At 40.8% G+C, this 16,675-nt stretch overlaps 1 pseudogene; it reads right to left on the reverse strand.

Moving 5' to 3' along the window:
• Positions 1–223: 223 nt before the first annotated feature.
• On the reverse strand, positions 224–16,640 carry LOC134287609 (small ribosomal subunit protein eS4-like; annotated as a pseudogene).
• Positions 16,641–16,675: the final 35 nt, after the last annotated feature.

The raw sequence follows: 16,675 nt of genomic DNA on the forward strand, positions 1-16,675 counted from the left end.
AAATCTCAGGGGGATGACGAAGGGCCAGAATCATCTACCCAGCATTCAATTCAACATGGCGTCCAATGTTTTTGTTTTGATTGCTTAATTCATGAAAAAAATGCGCTGGAAACATCGACACTGCTTCGCTGCTACATATAATATCGTGCAAAGTGATAAGGAAAGAGAAACAATCATCAAAAACAACGATTTCGTTTGAAATGTGTAATTTCTGAAATAAGCACACAGCAAAAAAAGTTGTTGAATATTACATCGAAATCGCTGCAACCAGGTCGTTACATCGATTGATTAATATTACACAGCCCGATGTACTCGATGGCTGTTGATGTAATAAACAGATTCGATGTAATTTTTGCGATGTAATTTATTCGACGTACATTTATACAATGTAAATTAAGCGATGTAAAATGGAAACGATTTCAAACGCCCTTCTATAGCCGATTAAATTGCGCTTTCATCCCTTTTCGCTGAGAATTTTGTATAGCTGAAGTAAACACTAGATCTATACTAAATTCAAATCGAAAAAGAATAAAAACGTAATTTAATCAGCCATAGAAGAGAAAGCAATGAACAATTAATAACACAAAAGCGTTGAACTGAAGTTTATTGCTTTTATTATTTTTTCCCAACCGTCGATGATGAAAACGTTGGTCAGGACGGGTGGCAAATACGTGTGCTTTGGAATTCTTGCAGAGCACGATTTCTCACGATTCCGAGTGCTTCTCACGCTGGATCCCAGTTCCATAACGAACAAAATTCGGATAGATGGTCATGCACAGATTACCGGGCTCGAGCTTGAGCACGTCCATTACTGGTGGCGATATCGTAGCGGATCGAATCGTTCTGGTGGATGCTCGGATCCAGATGGTGGGTCAAGCTCGGAGTCAAGACAAACGGCACCTTCTTTGGGTCGATCTGGATGCACTTCAGGAGCTTGTACTTGGCCTTGTCCGGGGTAATACGGTGAACGGCGAAACGATCCTTGACGCCGTAGATCAAAGAGTGATGACACCCATGAATCCAACCGGGTAGTTGGGGTCAGTGCGAACCATGCCTTCCATCTAGATGTGACGCTGCAGATCTTGATGACTTCGGTGTTGGTCAAGAAGTACTTCAGATGGTTGCGCAATTGACTCGCGCAGTTTGTGTGGGCCAATGGATGGACGCAGGCAAAGGTAGCCCTGGAGGCGTTCAAAAGTTTTAAATGTTTTTCGGTCCGCGAGCCATTTTGACACCAGAACGAAAAGGATATGATTATTCCGACGGCGCCCCTGGCTCGATGATGGCTGCGTTTGCATCCTGGAAACATACAAACGTTATTAGCAATCAATTATTAGAAATGGATCAATATTTAAATAGAGTTTTAATAAAATTTCACAAACAATTCCATATTTTTTACAAGAATTTATGGGAATTGCCGAATGAAAGACTGGTTTTATTTCAAATTATTTGTTCACGTTTTGTGGGTGAGTTCATTCGTAATAATATTTCTACAGGAGTTCCCCGGGAATTTCCCCAGGAGTTGCTTGATAATTCCTCCAGGAGTTCCATTGGAATTCCACGGGAATTTCTCCTGGATATCCTTAAGAGTACCTCCAGAAGTACCACGGAACTTGCTCCAGGGGTTCCTCGGGTTTTTTTTTTTCAAGAGTTTCTCGGGAATTCCTTCATGAGTGCTTCGGGAATTTCCCACCAGTTCCATTGGAATTCAACCAAGAATACCTCCAGAAATTCCATGCAAATTCCTGCACTGAAGCTCCTCGGGGATACATCTAGGAGTTCCATGGTTATTAATTTACCGGGAATTTCTCAAGGGCATCTTCGAGAAGTCCTGCAGCTTCTCGTGAATTGCTGCCAAAGTTCATCGAAAATTCCTGTAGAAGTTTCTTGTAAATTCTTGCAGAAGTTAATCGAGAAATCGTCCAAGAGTTGCTTAAAAGTTCCTCAGGAATTCCTCCAGAAGCTCTTCAAGAGTTCAAGAGTTTCTGGAGAGTCCTGGAGAAACATCGCCAGGAGTTCTTCGGGAATATCTCCAGAAGTTCCAGGAGTTCCTCGAAAAATCTTGCAGGAGTTTCTGGAAATATCTCCAGGTGTTCCTCAGGAATTTCTCGAATCCTGGATTCATCCAGAAGTTCCCCGGAAATATCTCCAGGAGTTTCCTCCTGGAACTCCACGGAAATTTCTGCAGGAGTTCCTCGGGAATATCTCGGAGTTCCTCAAAAATACCTCCACGAGTTTTTCGGGAATATCTTCAGAAATTCCTCGGGAACTCGTCCAAAAGTAAGTCGGGTATTCCTTCAGGAATTCTCCGGGTATTCATCCATGTGTTGCTCGGAAATTCTGCCAGGAGTTCCTCGGGATTATCTTCAGAAATTCCTCCGGGAGTTCTCCGGAAATATTTCCAGGAGTTCTTCGGGGATATCTCCAGAAGTTCCTCGGGAATTCCTGCTGGAGTTCCTCGGAAATTCCTGCGGGAGTTCCTTGGAAATTTCTCCAGGAACTTCCTTGAGGATTCATCCAGGAGTTCCCCGGAAATATCTGAAGGAGTTCCTCGGAAATTACTCTAGGAGCTCCTCGGGAAATTCTCCAGCAGTTCTTTGAGAACTCTTCCAGGAGTTCCTCGAGAATTCCTCCAAAAGTTAATTGCTTCAGGAGTTTCTCGGGAATTGCTCCAAGAGTTTTTCGGGAATACCTCCAGGAAGTCCTTTGGAATTGCTCCGGGAGTTCCTCGGAAATACTTCCAGGAGTTCCTTTGGAATTGCTCCAGGAGTTCCTCAGGAATCTCCTGCGAGGAACTCCTAAAAGAATTTTCGAGGAACTCCTGGTGGGATTCCCGAAGAACTCCTGGAGGAATTTCCGAGAAGCTGCTGAAGTAATTTTCGAGGAGCTCGTGGAGGAATTCTCGAGGAACTTCCCAGCAACTCCTGGAGAAATCCTTGGAGGAATTGCTGAAAAAATCCTAGAGTAACTCCCGAGGAATTCCCTAAAAACTGCTTGAAGAATTCCCGAAGAACTCTTGGAAAAAAATCCGAGCAACTTCTGAAGGCATTTCCTTGAAACTCATAGATGAATGACCGGGGAACTTCTGGGAATACTGCCGAGGAATTCCTGAGAAAAATGTGGACGAATTCCCGAGGAGCTACAGGAGGAATTTTTGACGAGCTCGTGGAGGAATTCTCGAGGAACTTCCAAACAACTTCTGAAAAAAATCTTGGCGGAATTCCCGAGAAAATCATAGAGCATTTCCCGAGAATTTCACCAAGAGTTTCTCGGGAATTTCTCCAAGAGTTCATCTGGTACTCCTCCAGCAGTTTCACTGATATTCCTCCAGAAGCTACTCGAGAATTCCTCGGTCATTCATCCAGGAGTTTCAAGGAAATGCCTTCAGAAATTGCACGGGAATTTCTCCAAGAGTTCCTCGGGAATTCTTCAAGCAGTTTTTCGGGAATTCCTCGGGAGTTACTCAAGGATTTTCTCAGCAATTCCTCCAAGAATTCCACAGGAATTTCTCCAGGAGTTGCTGAGAAGTTCCGCGAAAATTCCTCCACGAGCTCCTCGAAAACTACTTCAGCAGCTCCTCGGGAATTCCTCCAGGAGTTCCTCGGGAATCCTACCAGGAGTTCCTCGAAAATTCCTCTATGAGTTCCTCGCAGGAGATTTCTAAGGAACTCCTGGATCAACTCCAAAGAAACTCCTACAAGTATTTCCGAGGAACTCCCAGAGCAAATCCAAAGGACTCCCTGGAGGTATTGAGCATGAGCATTGGTGACCGTACACTTCGTAGTTGCTACTCCGTGATTGACTAGAGCTAGCGGAATTGCACAGAGAACCAATAGATGGGGCTTGGGATTAGCACCTTCTTCAATGTGCACGTTCCGAGTACTCGAATTTTAATAGGTCAATAACGGCGCCGGCCACGTCCTTACGGTCAACCGGGGAAGGGAAGGAATGTTAGTTGGACAACCGTTGCTACTAGAGGTTGTATATACTACTGTGCCCTCCACAGTTGTCACGGGAAGGAGTTTTTGTTAGTTGGGAGGGATTGGTAGTTACATAAATCAGGAGTCACTTTGGTAAGCGTTGCAATCTATGTAACCATTACCATACACAAAACATATATTCACAGAATTGTGCCACCTCACAGTTTGGAGGAATGGTGAAACCTTGAAAATTCTTAATAGGAATTTAGAGAATGTCTTATGGAACCAAAGATATCTTGCGTCAGGCTTGTCCGCACTGAACGCATGAAAATTTTGCTCTTTTGATTTACACCACCAAAACCATCGTATTTATGCAATCTTCCTATCTTGCCCGATAGAAGGATGTTGAAATTACCTAAATGTCATTTTGAACTGTCAAAAAACCGCACCGCAGTGCCACACTGTGCGCGCAAAGAGAATTTCACCCGGGTGAATTCACCCCAGTGAATTTCTCTTTGCGCGCTCAGTGCGGCACTGCGGTGCGATTTTTTGACGGTTCGAAATGTCATTTAGGATATTCAAACATCCTTTTATCAGGTAGGATAAGAAGATTGCATAAACGCGATGGTTTTTGTGGTGAAAATCAAAGGAGCAGAATTTTCTTGCGCTCAGTGTGGACAAGCCTGTCTTGCGTCACCTCGCAATTAAGAGGACTGGTGAACCAATATAAAATGTTACTTGCTTTTGATACTATGGACACGAAATATTGAGACAACATTTTGTGCCGACACAAATTGTGACGAAACGTACTTATTAGGGAAAACAATACTGAAACATATTGGAAAACAGAATACTGTGGCCAGCACCTTTCAGTGGCGGACTGTACAATAATAGATAAAAATTTTATTGAAAAAAAAATGTGAATAGCGACAATTTGCGCCGACACTTGAACTTTGCAATGCTTGTAGTGTAAATACACGAAAGATAAGTATGAGAAACATACACAAACAGGTACATGATAGACAAAGTGGAAGAGATAATTTTCAAGATGTAACTTTCGACATTGACAAAAAAAACAAGTCGTCATTCATGGTGACGAACTATACAAATTTGATCAAAATGTTTAAAAGATACATACACACATAATGAATAAATAAAATAATGAAAATAGAGTCCACATACATAAAGAAAATAACAAAGAAGCAACAAGGAACAAACTCACCAGAAAAAAAAGCCCACCACACGACGACGCGCGGTCCGACGAACCCGAGCTATCACTTTTCACTCCCAAAGGACTTCCTGGAGGTATTCCCGAAAAACTCTTGGAGCAATTCCCGCGGAACTCCTGAAGCAATTCAGGAGGAACTTCTGAAGCAATTCCTGGAAAATCCTGAAGGGATGCCCGGAGAACTCCTGAAAAAATTCCCGAGAAGCCCCTGGAGGAATTTCCGAGAAAATCCAGAAGCAATTCCCGAAAAAGTCCAGGAAAAATAAATATTTGAGGAACTACTGGAGGGATTCCCGAGGATCTCCTGGGGCAATTCTTAAGGAACTCCTGTAGCAATTGCCGGAACACACCTGAAAAAAATCTCGACGAACTCCTGGAAGAGGAAAATCAGGAGGAATTTCCGAGGATATTCAGGAGGAATTTCCGACGAACTCCTTGAGGAATTCCCAAAGAACTCAAGTGGAACTTCAGAAAGAATTCCCGGAGATCTCCTGGAGGAACTCCCGAGGAGCTACCGGAGGAGTTCCTGAGGAAATCCAGAAGGATTTTCTGAGGATCTCCTGGACCATTTCTTAGGAACTCCAGTAGCAATTTTCAGGAAACTCCTGAAGGAATTCCCAAGGAACTCCTGGAGAAATTTCCGAGGAACGCCTGGAGATATTTCCGGGAAACTCCTGGATAAATCCTCCAGGAAATTCTTGAGAAATTCCTGAGGAACTCCTGGAGAAATTTCCATGGAACTCCTGCAGGAATTTCCGAAGAACTCCAGCAGGAATTCTCGAGGAACTTCTGGAGATATTCCCGAAGAGCTACTGGAGATATTTCCGGGTAACTCCTAGAGGAATTATCGAGCAATTTCTGAAGATATTTCCGAAGAACTCCTGGAAGAATTTCTAAGGAATTAATATAGAACTCCTAAATGAATACCCGAGAAACTCCAGCAGGAATTCTCGACGAACTTCTGGAGATATTACCGAAGAAATCCTGTAGATATTTCCGCGGAACTTTTGGAGGAATTCTCGAGGAATTTCTGAAGATATTTCCGAGGAACTCCTGGAGGAATTTCTGAGTAATTCATGAATGAATACCCGGAGAACTAAATGAATGAATACTCGAGAAACTCCAGCAGGAATTCCCGAGGAACTATAGCAGGAATTCTCGCGGAACTTCTTGAGATATTCCCGAAGAACTCCTGAAGATGTTTTCGCGGAACTTTTGGAGGAATTCTCGAGGATTTTTTGAAGATATTCCGAGGAATTCACGAAGAAATACTCGAGAAACTCCTGGAGGAATTCCAGAGGAACTCTTGGAGGTATTTCTTAGAAACACCTGCAGATATCTACGGGGAACTCCTGAATATATCCTCTAGAAAATTCTTGAGAAATTCCTGAGGAACTCCCGGAGAAATTTCCAAGGAACTCCTTCAGGAATTTCCGAGGAACTCCATTAGGAATTTCCGAGGAACTTGGAGAAATTTTCGAAGAACTCCTGGAGATGTTTCCGCGAAGCTCCTGGAGGAAGTCTCGAGGAATTTCTGAAAATATTTCCGAGAAACTCGAACAGGAATACCCGAAGAACTCCTGACGGAATTCTCGAGAAACTTCAGGAGGAATTCCCGATGAGAAATTCTCGCAGAACTCCTGGAAGAGTTCTCAAGGAACTTCTGGAGGAATTCCCGAGAAACTCCTGGAGAATACCTTGAGGAAATTCTTGAGAAATTCCTGAAGAATTTCCACAGAAATTTCCGAGGAACTCCTAAATGAATTTTAGGGAAATTTCTGAAGATATTTCCGAGAAAATCCTGGAAGAATTTCCGAGGAACTCATGAATGAACACCCGGAGAACTCCTGAAGGAATACCCAAGGAACTTCTGGAGGAATTCCCGAGGAACTCTTGGAAGAGTTCGCAAAGAACTGCTGGAGGATTTCCCTAGGAACTTCTGGAGGAATTCCCGAGGAACTCCTAGAGTAATTTTCGAGGAACTCCTTCAGATATTTCCGGGGAACTCGGAATTCTCGAGGAAGTTCCTGGAGAAATTTCCAAGGAACTCCCGCAGAAATTCTCGAGGAACTTCCGGAGATATTCCCGAAGAACTCCTGGAGCCAATACTCGAAGAAATTCTTAAAAATGCCTGATGAAGTCCTGCAGGAATTTTCGAGGAACTCCAGAAGGAATTCCCAAGGAACTTCTGGAGATATCCCCGAAGAACTCCTGGAAATATTTCCGGGGAACTCCTGGGGGAATTTCTGAAGATATTCCCTAAGAACTCGTGGAGATATTACCGGTAAACTCCTGGAGGAATTTTCGAGGAACTCCTGGACTGCCTATAACCGCAAAAGTGTAACATTTGCATATTTTGCCTTTATTGAGTTAATATCGGGGATCATCAGCAAATTACAAGTAATTTCGACTACCTGAATAAAATTTTCAAGTTTGTTCTAGGATTTGTGAAATAAACACCAAGCCGTTTTGACTCATTGATCATCATTAACTAATGTGACCGCATAACAGTCACACTGGGAAAATAGACTGGTTTTAATGCGTGTCATAAATCATACTTGGGTCCGATTTATTTTCTGACAATAGGTCCAGTATACAGGAAGTGCTGTAGAAGATCTTATTGCTATATATAGCATTATACAATGTATACAATGAAAAATGTTTACAATTTCGCTTCATTCCCATACTATGAAAAGTTGCAACTTTGGGTCCCATTTTTTCCAATGCCTACTTCTGTCGATTGTTACTGTTATGCGGTTATGGGCAGTGGAGGAATTCCCGAGGAACTTCTGGAGATATTCCAGAAGAACTCCTGGACATATGTACGAGGAACTCCTGGAGGAATTTCTGAAGATTATCCCGAGGAACTCCTGGCAAAATTTCTCATCAACACATGGATGAATACCCGAGAATTCCTGAAGGAATACCCGACTTACTTTTGGACGAGTTCCCGAGGGATTTATGAAGATATTCCCGAAGAACTCGTGGAGGTATTTTTGAGGAACTCCTGGATATTCCCGAGGAACTCCTGCAGAAATTTCCGTGGAGTTTCAAGAGGAAACTCCTAGAGATATTTCCGGGTAACTCCTGGATGAATCCAGGAATTGAGAAATTCCTGGAGAAATTTCCAAGGAACTCCTGGAACTTCTGGAGATATTCCCGAAGAACTCCTGGAGATATTTCCACGGAATAAAAATGAGGAATTTTAGAAGGTATTCCCGAGAAACTCATGAAAAAAATACTCGAGGAATTCCAGAGGAACTTTTGGAGAAATTCTCGAGGAACTCCTGCAGGAATTTCCCTGGAACTTCTGGATATATTCCCGAAGAACTCTAGGAGATGTTTCCGCGGAACTCTTGGAGGAATTTCTGGATTTTTTTTTCGAGGAACTCCAGCAGGAATACCCGAAGAACGCCTGAAGGAATTCTCGAGAAACTTCTGGAGGAATTCCAGAGGAACTCCTGTACAAGCTCCTGTAGAAATTCTCGAGGAACTTCTAAAGGAATTGCCGAATTACTCCTGGAAGAATTCTGAGGAACTTCTGGGAGTGGTTATTGAGGAACTGCTGGAACTGAGGAACTTCTGGAGGAATTCCCGAAGAACTTCTGGAGGAACTCCTGGAGGAATTTCCGAATAACTCATGGATAGAAACCCGGAGAACTCCTGGAGGAATTCTCGAGGAACTCCAGAGAAACTCGTGGAGAAATTTTCGGGGAGCTCCTGAATGAATCCTCGATGAAATTGTTGAGAAAACTGTAACGTCGGGCAAATAAAAAACGTCGTTTGTTTAACAAATGACTGCGTAGCCTAACATAATCAATTGTTGAGAAATTCCTGAGGAATTTCCACAGAAATTTTCGAGGAACTTGAAAGGAATTTTCGAGGAATGAAATTAAGAGGAATTTCAGAAGATATTTCCAAGGAAATCCTGGGAGAATTTCCGAAGAACTCATGGATGAATACCCGGAGAACTCCTGAAGGAATACTCAAGGAACTTTTGGAGAAATTCCTGAGGAATTTCTGGAGAAATACCCATGGAACTCTAGGAGGTATTCTTGAATCACTTCTGGAAGAGTTCTCAAAGAACTCCTGAAAGATTCTATACGAATTCCCGAGGAGTTCCAGCAGGAATTCCCGAGGAACTTCTGGAGATATTCCCGAAGAGGTCCTGGAGATATTTTCTGGGAATTCCAGGATAAATACTCGAAGAAATTCTTAAGAAATTCCCGAGGAACTCCCGGAGAAATTTCCAAGGAACTCCCGCAGGAATTTCTGAGAAACTTCAGCAACAATTCCCAAGGAACTTCTGGAGATATTCTGGTGGAATTTCTGAAGATAATCCCGAGGAACTCCTGGGAACCCGTTATGTGGGTAGATCACCTTAGAACGGTGCGTTGCGGTGTAAGATCTACCAAATCAAATTTTGATCTTGATATTTATAGTATTCATAAATATTCCAAGATCAAAGTTTTATGTACTTTTTTTGTTTATGTAGTATTTGTGTTTCAATGTTGCTGCTAATTATCATTTTGTTTCAGCAGGATTCAGGTAAATTTATCGTATAATACGAATTATATTGTAAAAATATATAACTGTGGCGAGAATATCACTAATATGTACCTTTTGTTAATATTATTTTATATTTCAGATTTTCAACCGAAGAATATAGTAATGCAACCAAATGCCATCAAGATGACCAGGACGAATTGGGCAGACAACTGATATGAAGCAGTTAAACAATGGTGCGCCTGAACGTTGACCAAGCATATCCTTTGGAGTTTACCCTTCCACTAACAACACCAAAATTCCCGTGATACCTAGGCCTGAGAGATCGTAGAGTTGTCTACATTTTTCATAGGTGTCCAAAACTAACCATCCTTTCCCATCCCTCAGCAGTCGCAACGACGTGGCCAGGACAGTGCTCGACCATTGGAGGATTGCGTCAGTCTTGTCTAAGAGTCAGAGATTAGTCCCAAATCTTTGTGCTTTGGTTCGGACGGGAAGAAGGCAACCCTCATAACAGCGGTCTAGGACTGTACCACCTACGAATGTGTGCGACTCGCTTAATGCTAATGCTAATGCTAAATAATTCCGAGGAACTCCTGGCAGAACTTCCGAGCAACACGTGGATGAATACCCGGAGAATTCCTAAAAGAATACCCGACGAACTTTTGAAAGAGTTTCCGAGGAATTTCTGAAGATATTCCCGAAGAACTTGTGGAGAGGAATTCTCGAGGAATTTAAGAAGAGATTCTTGAGGAACTTCTGGAGAAATTTCTGAGGAACTCGAGAAGGAATTTCCATGGAGCTTCAGATGGAATTCCCGAGGAACTCCTGGAAAAATTCATGAAGAACCTGTTGGAGTAATTCCTGAAGACCTAATGGAGGAATATCCTAGGAACTCCTGAAGAAATTTCAGAGGAACTCGTGAAGGAATTTCCATGGAGCTTCAGATGGAATTCCCGAGGAACTTCTGGAAAAATTCATGAAGAACCCGTTGGAGTAATTCCTGAGGACCTAACGGAGGAATATCCTAGGAACTCCTGGAGATAGTTTCCCTGAAGGAGTTCTCAAGGAACATCTGGAGAAATTGTCACTTAAGTCCTGGAGATATTCCCCAGGAACTCATTGATGAATACCCCGGGAACTCCTGAAGGAATATCCGAAATTTCCTGGAGGAATTCTCGAGGAAGTCCTGGAAGCTCCACAAATTTTGAATGAATAGTTGGTGATCCTCTGAAAGGAATTCTCATGGACAGAGACACCCCTGAGACAATTCATTGGAATCATCTGATCTGAACACATTTCCGTGGAAGTGCAGTTACTGAAGAACTGTTGGACGGATTCTCTGGGAATAATTGCAGAAAATTCACGAGTACCTATCTTCTGGAATGGATTTCCAAGAAGATCTTGATTGGATTTCTTCGGAATTGCCTGGCGGATTTCCCGGTGAGTTCAATGTAACATTTATTACATTAATTGTGTGTATTTGTCAATAGAAGTGATTTCCTTCCATCACTGTTCATATGTTCCGCTAGAATTCTTCAGATTGAATTTTCTTTATAGATTTCCCTGCTCGAGAATATCAAAAGCACATTCGGGCCTTCAGAAATGTGAAAATTTCGTTTGAAACATTCCCTGTTTGTACATTAGCGTATCATGAAACATACAGGGCTGTTACAAAATTTCCAAAATATCATCCGCGAAACTCGCGACTTCGGAAATAAAATCCGCGACTCGAGAAACAAATCCGCGACACGAACATAAATATTCAAATTTCATATTGAGCCTGATTTTGAGTTGAATAATGACATGTTTTTAAGAATAGTTTCGTAGATCCTATGAAGTTTTCAAAGATTTTGAATAAGAGCCACATTTCGGTCAATCTTTGTTAGTGTTATTACGGAAAACGTATTGATATTCCCAAAGCTTTAGGAACAACTATCTCTGCACCCGATACCAGATTTTAAAATTATATTGTGATATACCCTTTTGCAGTGAAGTATCTCAGTAACATGTTTGTCGCTGAGATATCTTAGTATCGACTGAATTCAAGACCAGCATATTCATGAATTACAGTGTGTTCCCAATTCTGGTGAGACTAGCTTTATAAGGCCAACCAACGTTTGGGGAAATAAGACTCATATGTCAGCAGACCCTAAGAAGGGTTTGAACTTTGAACCTACGATAGGTGAGTGCACTACAATAGCAGAGGATATGTTCTAATGCATCTGTCTTCTCGTCACAGAATTTGGATTGCTCCGATCTTTTGTAGATGGTATCTACAGAGGCACGGTGTACAACATTTAGGAGGTGATATCTTCCGGAAATCTGACAGTTTTTCGATGACGTAATTCAAATCGTTCAGTGGCGATCTAGTACTCCACATCAATTTGATCATGTGAAGAACGATTAGGATGACGTCACATGTTTACATCCAAAATTTATGTTTACATACACTCCCGTTCAAAAGATTGGGGTCACCCCCTCAAAAACATGTCATTTTTTTAGGCCCATATCTCCGCCAATTTGCGTCCGATTTCAAAACCCTAGGTTTCATTCAAAAGATAATAAGTCAAAGAAACTTTGAACATGATTTGAAAGAAACTTTTTCAAAAAAAATTGTATGTAAACTTAACCCAAAGTTGCCAAATTTTCTAAAAAATGAATATAAACTTACGGCAGTGTCGCTGGAAGTTGGGTCGACCAAATTTTAAGATGAGAGCGGTAATATAACCCATTTTCTATTAGCTTTCAACTGCTTTTTACAGAACTTAGCTAAAAAATTTAGAAAAAAAGTTATTAAGTAAATTAATCCTTGATGTCATCGACCAAAAGTTTGGGGTCACCCCTCAAAATGCTGTATAGGCCAAAAGTTTGGGGTCACTATCGTAAAACATGGAAAAGTGATTTGTTGATATCTTTGTCATCTTTCATTCAATTTTAATTCTTCGTGGCTTATTTGAAACAAAATGAATGATACTTACTGCATAGACATTGAACCACACATATTTGTTGAAATTTACATACTAAAACTTAACGTAAAGTTGCCTCATTTTTTGAAGCGTGGTAAAATGTGCTAACTTTACATAACATTTTTATATACAAAAATCGTTAAATACGTTAAGTTGAGGACATCAAACGTAAATTTAGTTAATTATCTTTGAAATGAGCCAAAATAATTAAAATTGAACTATAGATGACGAAGATATAACCAAATCACTTTTCCATGTTTTACGAAAGTGACCCCAAACTTTTGGCCGATACATCATATTGAGGGGTGACCCCAAACTTTTGGTCGATGACATCAAGGATTAATTTACTTAATAACTTTTTTTCTAGATTTTTTAGCTAAGTTCTGTAAAAAGCAGTTGAAAGCTAATAGAAAATGAATCATATTACCGCTCTCATCTTAAAATTTGGTCAGCCCAACTTCCAACGACACTGCCGTAAGTTTATATTCATTTTTTAGAAAATTTGGCAACTTTGGGTTAAGTTTACATACAAATTTTTTTGAAAAAGTTTCTTTTAAATCATGTTCAAAGTTTCTTTGACTTATTATCTTTTGAATGAAACCTAGGGTTTTGAAATCGGACGCAAATTGGCGGAGATGTGGGCCTAAAAAAATGACATGTTTTTGAGGGGGTGACCCCAAACTTTTGAACGGGAGTGTAGGTTACTAGCCTGCCTTGTGATATTTATGCCGTGTGCAGAGGTACATTGTCCAGTTCTTTGACCGGTGTAGATGCTGAGACCAAATAGTTGTTGGATTTTCTTGGGGTTTATCATGTTGAGCCACTTGGATTGGCTTGTAGGGGAAGTGCATTCTAGTTTGAAGTGATTCGAGAGATTATAGATTTGCTCAGTTGCATTTTACAGAGCAGCAGAAATTGAAGCAGATCCCATCGAAGGGCTCAGGGCCAAGCAGACCATTAATTTTGTCATATTTTATTAACTACTACGCTTATCGAAGTGAAAAAAGAAAGGTGAGTTTTAGAATTAATTTGTTGATTAGATTCTTCCAACATTCAAAAAGTAAGAGTTTTGGAAACAAATATCTAATGCTGAATCCCGGAATGAATAGTAATTTATGTGACTAAATAGATGCAAAAAGTTGTTTTTTTTTTCAAAACGATCAATACGAAGAGTTCTGAAAAAAAATCGGGTTTTGCAACGAGTTTCATACAGCCTTTGATGCAACTACTTTTCATTACGCAAGACATTTCAGTTGCATAATGAAGCAGTGCGGAAAAATTGGCCATTATGATACCGAAACGATTTATATGAAATAGAAATTATGATACCGAATTGCATAAAATAGTTTATGTTTGTGTATTATGTAATCCACATATAAAGTTGTATAGAAAGACACGAAAATGAGTAAATTATGTGAATCCAACTCCCGACAAACTCGAAAAATGTGGGTTCTTCCTTCGATAGGGAAGTAAAGCGTGGGTTCCGAGAGGGACTAGCCTAGGGCTCGTCAATACAGATACAAAAAATATGACAAAAGCTTCTACTGTTATTCAATTTACAAAATTGAACTATGAATATTCTATAAACTGACATGAACTGAAATGAAGCATTTACAAGTCAATCTTTGCTCGTCGCTGATTTTACGAAATTTTAAAATCACACGACAAAAAGAAGCAAAATGATCTTTACGGTATAACCTATTTTTTCAAAAATTGAGATGTTTAGTCCTGATCACCCATAGTGAAGCAGAGAACCGAATTTAAAGATCTCAATCCTGGATATGAGCCTGCAGGTACAGAACAAATAACTGAAATCAAAGTTGCGATATCTCAGTAGAGAGTTTAAATTTTATTTTGAGTTTATTGAGAATACGATTTCTTGGAAATACCATCAGCATCTAGAAAAATTGTAGACACACCATTAATCTTTTCATATTGTTTTTCTTTATATAAGATCGGTTCAACAATATTGCATGACCTTTTCTTCTCAAACATTCGTGATATATGCTGTCATTCCATTAAAAAAAAACTTCTGACTTGTTGGAGAAATTTGCATTAAGTTGCGACTTTCAATATATTTTGTAGTTTTGTAAAATTTCTTAAAACAGAAACTACTTTAAAGCTGAAAAAGATAAAGTTTTACAGAAGTTTCGAAAGAAATAAGATTGATAGAAATCTAATATGGTTTTCAAGTAAATTACAACTACATTTGCTGGAACGCGACTTCGATGCGATTTTAAATTGTTGAAATCCATACAGATTGATTGATTGATTGATTTATCTTTATTTGAGAGACTTTCAGCCCTTGGCTGGTTCGTCTCTTCCATACAGATTGGCATCCGCGAAATGCGCGACTTAAATCAGAAAATCCGCGAAAATCGCAACTAAATTTTAAGGATCCGCGAAATCCGCGTCGTGGCACATAAATCCGCGACAAATCCGCGAAAATCGCGATTTTCGCGAAAACCGCGAAATCCGCGACTGTTGTAACAGCCCTGAACATAGAACAGAAAAATAAATTATTCTACCATTACCTGACAGTTTAATTGGCATTTCTCAACACCTTCGCCGTTCCGGAATTCGTAGCCATTTTAACATGAAATCCTGATGGACCTCGCAGAATCAACTTCCTCCATGCCTCTACGATGAGAACGTAGTGCTTCAGACGAACTCAGGCGATTATCGTTGGTATGCCCTGTTGTCACGGAGCGGTCGACGTTGACCAGATCGCCAATACGGACCAGTTGGGGTTTGGCAGCTTATGGGAACCTTGTAACTGATCGAGCACCTGCCGACGAACTTAATCGTACTTAATGTTGATGAACGCTTTAGTGGAATTGACGTCCAGAGGACGACGTTACTATTCTACAGCATGCAACTGGCGAATTAGTTGGCCTTGATGATCGACTCAATACCGACGTTTGTTCTGTGGGCCAAGAGGAGTCAAATATTGGGACCCTGGGGGATATCGATACGTTGGCTAAGACAGCATGTTGATCCGGATTCAATCAGGTCGCCAATGTAGACAGCAGATCCTGTGAGAAGCTGGTCAGAATATTTCGTAGGTTGGATACAAAAAGCCGCCTTGGTTTTGGTCGTTTTCCGTACAGCAATATTATCAATGTATGCTGCCTCTTCAGAGAAAGCGACGTGCTGCGTTTGAGGGAACATTGCTTTCCTACTTCTCCCGTTAGACGGCTGAATGAAGTAATCCGGTATCGGAAGCGCGGGACATCGTTTGCGCCCTTTCCCCCAGGGACCTTAAGCAACATGTTTACAAACACTTCTCAGCCAGCAGCACCGGAACCGAAATTTTTCGGTTCTGCGTTCTCGTAGGATGTCCTCATTGCACATTGGTGACACTGGAACACTATAATGAAACCGAAAACGATACTTATTACCGGTTGCCACTGGAATATACATTATGAAAATACTTACGAATGAAATAATTACGAAGCCGCGATAGAGTCCTGGATTCCAAGATTCCGCGCCCGGTCTTGGTTTTACGTTATTACCTGATCCTGAAAATATTTGCGATATCTGCTACCACCGCTGAAATAGAAATTATTAAATTAACTTTCGAATCATAATCAAATTATAACGAAACTTGCCCGTAAACCCCGCCGTAAACCCGTAAACGCGAAAAAACGTTCACTCCGGCTGAAATCAAAAACAAAGATGGCAGCTTGCTCCGCCGGCGGACCAACAACAGAGAAAACGGGTCCAGTGTTGCTAGACTTAATATTGCATCTTGAAAAAATGCAATATGACATTGTTTTTGTGTAATTTCACATTGATGTCAGACAACCACTTGGTTGCAGCTGATTGTGTGTAATAATCACATTCTCTTGATGTGAATATTACACAGAAACGGCGTAATGCCAAATTTTAAAAGTGTATTTGTGTAATTTGAAAAATGGTGTAGATAAGCATCGAAACTGTGTAATTTTGCGTCTGAAAATCGTGATTACATAGCTTTTTTTATACATCGGCATCATTACGTCGATGCGTTTTACATTATTTTTTGCTGTGGCACTACACAGCAAAAAATA

The sequence above is a fragment of the Aedes albopictus genome, chromosome 2 (assembly GCF_035046485.1).
Source record: "Aedes albopictus strain Foshan chromosome 2, AalbF5, whole genome shotgun sequence".
Classification (NCBI taxonomy): domain Eukaryota; kingdom Metazoa; phylum Arthropoda; class Insecta; order Diptera; family Culicidae; genus Aedes; species Aedes albopictus.